General features: G+C 38.7%; 1 protein-coding gene across 1 annotated transcript in view; it reads left to right on the plus strand.

Annotated features, from left to right (window-relative positions):
- tyw1 (tRNA-yW synthesizing protein 1 homolog (S. cerevisiae)) overlaps positions 1 to 8,345 on the plus strand; it is a 72,457-nt gene that overhangs the window by 42,606 nt on the left and 21,506 nt on the right. The gene's annotated exons all lie outside the window — the stretch shown is intronic.

An 8,345-nucleotide genomic window follows, 5' to 3' on the forward strand; every position in this document is an offset into this window, starting at 1 on the left:
GCCCGCCGTCGCCTGCGCCATACCCTATGGTTTTGTAAAACGCCGCCACTGGTACAGAATGGAACCCCTTGCTGCTGGGAGTCAATAAAACTGGCTTTATGGGCGCATTAGTGTCCAGATATGTTAAGACAAAATTGTGTTGTGAATATATTGGACTGAAGATTTTACGTTTTTTGTTTGGAATAACATACCAAATGTGCTCAGTAAGACCTTGAATATTTATTAAAATAGTAAATGGAGTCAAGTTTGATTTCATATTGACTTGAAACAAACCTCAAAAACAGTCTTTTTGTTTCAGTCCTGTTCTATATTCAGCAGGAGATGTTTGGGTTGGCCTCGGCTTGATTGAGCTCATAAAATATATATATTTTTAATAAAATAATGTTAGAGTTTCTGGATCAATTTTGCTTGAGAATAGTAACTAAAATCTGACTTCAGATGCTATACTGTGTTCAGTCGGGGGCATGCCAACACTGAAATGCATTTAAGTATTTAAGACAGTGTTTAAGAACGAAGAAAATCCATTGGAATTCATCTCAAGAATTCTATGGCTCTACAAATCGGAGACTGAGGTGTCTGTGTGCCCTTGCATGGTTGAGTGGTGTAGGGTTTAGTTAAGTGCACAAGACAGAACCCATCCCTCCATCTCTAGCTCTCAGGCTCGATAAATGCTGTTCATGTTGAAATGCATTGCTCAGCACTCTTGTTTTTAAAGAAAATTGTACAAATACGACACATGACAGATGACAAGACATGCTAGAATTATATGATACCTTTTCAGCATATCTAATAATTTCCTATCGAATGTGGTCTGTGTGGCAACATTTGACAATTCTGGCCTGTGTTTTGATTGACGGTTTTTTTTCAGGAGCGAGCTGTTTGTGTGCAAACGGTCCTGCTCTTTTAAGACCTTTTACAAAGCTGCAAATACCATGCACAGTGGTGAACTGTACACAAAATAATGTTCTTTTTAACAGCATCATATGACCCCTTTAACTCCATTTGAGCTTGATTTTCATAATGTTAAGTGCAAGTGTCTGCTACAATAACAACGACGCAGTGTTTAATTATTGACTGTTTTTTCCTATCTTTCTTTCCCCCCTGTATGTACAAATACGACACATGACAGATGACAAGACATGCTAGAATTATATGATACCTTTTCAGCATATCTAATAATTTCCTATCGAATGTGGTCTGTGTGGCAACATTTGACAATTCTGGCCTGTGTTTTGATTGACGGTTTTTTTTCAGGAGCGAGCTGTTTGTGTGCAAACGGTCCTGCTCTTTTAAGACCTTTTACAAAGCTGCAAATACCATGCACAGTGGTGAACTGTGGTCAGACAGAAAAGTTGCAATGTGTTTTATAACTTTGTGCTGCCATTTCTTAGCATTTCCATCTTGCTCCTGCTGAATTCAGAAGGTTGAAAATAAATTCTCTGCTCTGGCTTCCAAGTCACAGAAACTTTATTTCTTATAGATCCTAGTTTAATAAAGTGCAGCCATTTCAAATTTGTAACTAGATTACTTTTTTGAAGAAAATACCATGGTGTTTTGGATGGTTGCCACAGCATTTCTGTATAGTTGCTAAAGTATTTTGAGTGGTTTTGGATGTTTCCATCCAAGTTGCAAATTTAATTTATGCAGAATATTAAAAAAGTGACTTTAACAACGCCACTTTGCTTAGTAGTCCAAATTTGAGTGAATTATTCAGTCACATCATGACATGTTGAGGCAAAATAACATGTAGGGGTGGGTGCTATACTGGCAATATCACTGCTCTTGACTAAATCACTATTGTAACTTTAATAATATTAATAAGAAATTTAATTTACACACTGAAAACTATGCAGAGTTTTTCCTTAATTTATACAATATATGTAGCATTTCTTATCTTATTTTTCTTTATTGTAGTTTTTTTGTCCTTTTTAAGGCTTTTATTAGTTTTTCTGTGATATTAATTACTCATAGTGATATAAGATTTTGGTCATCATGCTTGCCATGGCGCACAGCAGCACTACATAAAGATAAGTATCACTGATATAGGCTTATGTTTTATAATTTTTTCCCCCCTTTTTATTCGAAATATTCCCAAACGTGTTAACTGTATCATGAAATATCTCATCTTAAATATGTGTAAGTAAATGCATTTTGCACCTTTATAGATTGTTAGTTGATCTATAATGGGCGATGGCCAAAGTAGCCTAATAGCGTAATCTACAGATGTGGCCTTTAAGAATGCCTGTTTTTTTCCCCACGGCATGCCGCAATTCGTCCCACGGAATGCCGCTGAATCCCATCAGCGCGTTTTCAGAATTTAAATAAATGTGTTGTGCTCCCCTTAACCCTGTCGGGACGGTCGCCGACAGGGTTAAGGGGAGAAGAAAACACAGGTTTAAGAGACATGAAACACAGGGTGAACCCGACCAAGGGTGACCCCGAACAGACGCAAGAGGGCGTCGGTCTTGACATTCTTGGAACCCGGCCGTTACGAGAGGGTGAAGTTGAACCCTCTCGTACCCCGACGTCCGATTCGTCAACCTCGACAATAAACTGGGACTCAGGATCTGGAACCAACAGAACAGGTGCAGAGACAAAACGGGACTTTAAGGTATCAAAGGCTACCTGAGCATCCTGGTTCCACTTGAAGGACACCTTGGTGGAGGTTAATGCTGTGAGCGGTGCAGCGATCTGACCAAAACTCCTCATGAACCGCCGATAAAAGTTGGCGAAACCCAGGAAACGCTGCAGAGCTTTATGGGAGTCGGAGACGGGCCACTTAGCAACAGCCTCTATCTTAGCGGGGTCAGGTTTGATCCCCCCAGAAGAGATGATGTGGCCAAGGAACGTAACCGACTCGGTGTGGAATTCGGACTTCTCCGCCTTGACAAACAACTGGTCTTCTAACAGACGCTGGAGGACCCGTCTAACGTGCTGGGTGTGTAATTGGACAGAGGGGGAAAAATAAGAATATCATCCAAATACACAGACAAATTGATTAATCATGTCACCCAGAACACTATTGACGAGACCCTGGAAAATGGCCGGAGCATTGGTAAGACGAAACGGAAGAACCAGATATTCGTAGTGTCCCGAGGGGGTTGTTGAATGCCGTCTTCCACTCGTCCCCCTCCCGAATGCGCACCAGATGGTAGACGTTGCGGAGGTCTAATTTGGTGAAGACCCGAGCTCCCTGCAATAATTCAAAAGCAGAAGACATTAAAAGTAGGGGGTTCCAGTTTTTTACAGTAATGCCGTTCAAACCTCTGTAATCAATACAAGGATGTAGGGAGCCATCTTTCTTCTGAAATAAGAAAAACCCCACGCCGGCGGGAGAGGAGGAATGGCGAATTAGCCCAGCCTGTAGTGATTCACGTATATACTTGTCCATGGCCTCTCTTTCAGGACCGGAAAGGGAATACAGATGACCCTTAGGCAGAGAAGTACCCGGGAGAAGGTCTATGGCACAGTCGTAGGGATGATGCGGAGGAAGCGAGGTGGCCCGGGACTTACTGAAAACTGCACGAAGGTCGCAGTACTCCACCGGGACGCCGGCCAGGTCAGGAGGATCCACCTGCGAAACACAAGAGACAGGAGGAAAGGCAGAACCTATACATGACAGGACTGGCTCCAGGCTAAAATAGAGTTATTGACCCAGTCAAAAACAACCACGGATGTCCTACCACAACCATGCAGATAACGAGCATGTGGCGAGCTGTCAAAACAAAGCCACGTACACAACACACCACACGAACACAGAGACCGCAAAAATACAGGTGATCAGACCCGAGACCCCGACAGTAATGCTGTGGTTGTGAGAAAACATCCTCAATAAAATATAAATAAAATATTTGATATGGTAATATGGACATTGAAAAATCTATGTACACATGAGTGCATGAGTGTAAAGCGGATCATTATTTGATGCTTTGTAAACAATTTATTGCACTAGCGCTGCTTTTGGGAGATCATGTTTACAGTAGGCTACGCAACTATTAATTCATTGTGAATATTTAACTTTATTCAGTTGTTAAAGTTATTTGAAAAATGAATGTGTCTACCAGCTCATTATTTATTATTTGTTTTGTTGTTGTTTTTGTTCAAATTTAAAGATGCCTGCTCGTGCGTGCAAAAAGAAACAATAAAGTGCAACAGAGAATTAAGTGTATAAGTTCGCCTAAAAATATACCAGTATCCAATGCTGAAGCAAACATCAATCATGTATTTTACAATATTTTACAACAGACCTTTCATGATGAATTTTGGTAAATACGCTTTAAATTTATTTTAATAATCATGAGATGGTTAATACAACTTTATTGGTAATTTTTTTGTAAGGGGTGACCAGATTATTATTAATCATTTTTTATTTTTTTATTGATTAGTCTTTAACTACCATTTGTAACAAATTTCAGTATGTATAATGGCCTATAATGGTTGTGCAGTGGCAGCGCTTCACAAAACCATAGGGTATTGCAGTGGCGTAAAGCGCGGGGGGCACAGTTTTGATAAATAAAAAATCCAATGACACCACTAAGCACTGAAATATAGGAAAAAGGATAGAAATATAATTAAACACTGCTTCATCAGAGTTGGTATTGTGGCTTTATCAGACACTTAACATTTTATGAAAAGCAAGATCAAATGGAGTTGGTTGACCAGCGAATGATCTGTGTTTTGTCTGTCATTAGAACGACTGTATCTGAGGCAGCAAGTGCATCACATTAAACGCTTTCATCAACTTACAGGTTATAACTTTTATTGTTGCTATATGGGCGCTAAAATGCTGGTTTATTTTTTAAAACCCAAATGCTGGGTTCAGCTTGTTGGGTCATTGTATTGGGTCATAATATTTTTTACCCAGATGCTGGGTAGGTTTTCTGTAACTAAGCAGCTGGGTCATTTTTAATGTTGGGTTATTTTTTCTACCCAAACGTTGGGTTGAGCCTGTCTCTGATTCAGTGTGTGGGCTTTTTGCGTACTCTACAGGAGAGAGCGGTTCTCTGTGCCGCCGGTTTGGTGCACTTCTTCATCGAAATAGAGGCGCATTTTTAAAGGCCACATCTCTATTACACACAAAAAAAAATATATATATTTTTTTATATATATACTTAAGTACTAGATAATGACTGTCATGCTATAAAATATTTTTTATACGACTGACTTTGTATTTAATGTGAATTTAATAAAAACATTGTAATTTACTAATTATAAAACTTTCATTGTACAGAAAGAAAGCAAAGAACATTTTAAGCACTCTCATAAACTCTCATGATAATCACTGAAGCTGTGTACACTGTGAAATTAATATTCTACTTACTGTACATTGTACTCACATCTGCACTTTGTTTCTGATGAGAGAATCGTCAGAGAACAGAATTCCTTAAGCGAGCGAGTGAACAGAACACCAGCATTTCAGCGATGACTCATCTGAAGGCCTCTGGTTGGTCATTGCATTCATAAGCTCAACAGAATCGTGTGGGATTGGTTATAATGCGCAGCGCTGTAAAAACACATGTCTCTGGCTCAGCACCAGCCAAAGTGCAAACTCAGATCTTAATTTAGCAGCTGGTGACTGCACATTCTAATCATGCCGGTATGATTGTATGAGATATAAAAAATATTATTCAGCTTTTTTTTGTTGGTCTTTTGGAAGCTGCATTCAAAATCCACTTGGCTCAAAAATCTGAGGGAGCACATGGGCATGAAAACTCTAGGTTCCAGCGGATGAGATTCTCTGGTGAGAAGTGATTAACGCGGAAGTGCAGAGGAGAGACTAATAATAATAATAATACGTTTTATTTATATAGCGCTAAACAAAACACCGGTCACGAACTAGACGTACAAAACAAGGATTTGTAAAGAAAAATGTTGGAGGATTTCGATATAAGCCAAGAGGAGACTGGTTTTCCTTTGCTGTAAACAAAACTTGGTTCTCGCGAGACTAGCATATTCTCACCGGAGCTTCCGGCTGTTGGAACGGCACTCTCTCATGACCGAGAGTTGCCGGAAGATAGAGATTACGATTTATCAAGTTTTAAATATGGATTTTTTTTTTTACAAAAACACATTGATTCGCTTCAGAAGGCCTTTATTAATCCCCCCCCACTTTTTTTTTTAGGGGTGCGATGATAAATCGATTCATGGATCCATTTTGCTTTGGAAACAGCCGTACTCTGCTCGCTTCCAGTTCCTTGCACACAGACCACTTGAACCTAAAATAATAATTCATAAAGTTCTTAAAGGTCGAAGCATGAAGAGTGTTCACAGTGGGCTGTGTTTACATTAATCTCACGTCATAAAAGCATAAAATATGAGGTGTAAGTACATTTAACTACTTACTTTACTTAGCCGAACGCACAAGTGAGCATTTGAGTGTTTTAGCGTTTAAAAACTAGCCTAGAGCAGCATCTGCTGTTAAAAACTAAGCTCCGAATCGATTCCTGAGAATCGCGATGCATTCGTAAAATCACAGAATTGATCCATGAATCGATTTATCACTTTTTGATGATGGATGGATGTACTTTTTTGGCCTTCAAAATCTCGACCACCATTCAATGCCATTATAAAGCTTGGAAGAACCAGGACAATTTTTAATTTAACTCTCATTGTATTCATCTGAAAGAAGAAAGTGATATTTGCCTAGGATGGCTTGAGGGTGAGTAACTACCCCTTTAAACTATGAGATGGCTTTAATGGCTTTCTGCATATTAGTATGTGCAATAATAACAGCGAGGCTTGCCTTATTGTGAAAGTGTAAAGTGAAGAAGTGCTGACACAGAGCTTTACATGTTGGCATGCTACTGTTCTGGTCCAGCATGTGGCTGTCTGTTTTCACAGAGCCCTGCTGACCTGCTGCCTGATTCTGCCTCAGGTGTAGGGCGGATGAAGCTCTCTTGGCAGGTTTAAAACAGGCTGCTGCTCTAAATACCCTCACCTGCTGCCACATCACTCCAATTATCCATCTCTCTCGTCCATCTCCTCCTCTCTGGTTCACAGGCACATACGTGAGCGCACCTGTGAAGGCCAGATCCTCTCCAGCTGTTGGATTTTCTCATTGGCTTCCATCCCCTCGTCCTTCCCTGTCTTGCAAATCCGCTAGTTAGCATGGATCAGGAACAGTGCTGACTGTGCTGACATCTGTACTTCGACAGAAACCAACCAACCGTGCGAAGACATTCGGCCTATAGGGACAGACATTGTTATTCTGAGCAATGTCAGACTGGCACTCAGAGTGTTTGATTGACAATGTGCAATAACAGGAATGGGAGGCATGTGTGTCCATTATCAGTCGCTGTGTTTTGTGAGGCTTCCTCTCTCAGGGCATCGGCGCGCGAGGGTCTGGGAGTAATGATGTGGGCCGGAGCGCTCCCAACTCCGGGACCCCAGGGCAGACACCGGAGGCTGAAGTTTGAAGAAGCTCTTTTATTAAAAAGTCTGGCTCCTTTTCTCCATGTTCACCTGACTCTCGTCAATGATATTAAGCACCGTCAGCAAGATATTACGTTGATGCAATAGCTGGAAATTTAACATCCCACTTTAGGCTCTGAATTATTTGTCAGTCATGGGATGTGCCGTTTACTTCATGCCTTCAGTACATTACAAGTTTTGCTAGGCTGTCACCATCAGTAAATGTTGGCAGATTTGTGTGATTCATTTTCATACAAACAATTACAATTAGTTTTTGTCGCTTACAATTTTAACAGCTTCATTATACTTTGACTTGTATAGCAGGGGTAAAATTATTATTATTAAAATATTTATCATTCTAATATAATTTAAATAATGATGATTATTATTAAGAAATTAAAGATTAAAATGTACTTTTATTATTAACAATAATTAGAATTAGAATGCTTTATTGTCATTGTACACAAAATACAATGTAATAGTAGTAGTAGTAATAATAATATAACCAATAATATATAAATACATTTTATAATTATTCATTAATAATAATAATAATAATAATAATGTATTATTTAAATATCAATATTTCATTGATTTTATAAAAAAAATTGTTTAAATAATAAATTAAATATTTAACTTTATTGTTAACTGAAACAGTAGTAGTAGTAGTAATAATGCCAATAATATGCATTAATAATAATAATAATAATAATAATTATTATTATTATTTTATTATTATTTACAGATGTCTAAATAGCATTCTTTGGGGTTTATTCTTTGTTTACTTCACATTCACACAATGTTTGTTGGAACCCAGCTGAATATTGTTTTGAATATTGTTGTTATATTATAGGATATTATAGTAATACATTTCTCTCAATAATTCTTCTTTCATGTGTCACTTTACAGTGATTTGTTGTTAATAATGTTCTTAA

Source organism: Sinocyclocheilus grahami, unplaced genomic scaffold, assembly GCF_001515645.1.
Source record: "Sinocyclocheilus grahami isolate Dianchi unplaced genomic scaffold, SAMN03320097.WGS_v1.1 scaffold46.1, whole genome shotgun sequence".
NCBI lineage: Eukaryota > Metazoa > Chordata > Actinopteri > Cypriniformes > Cyprinidae > Sinocyclocheilus > Sinocyclocheilus grahami.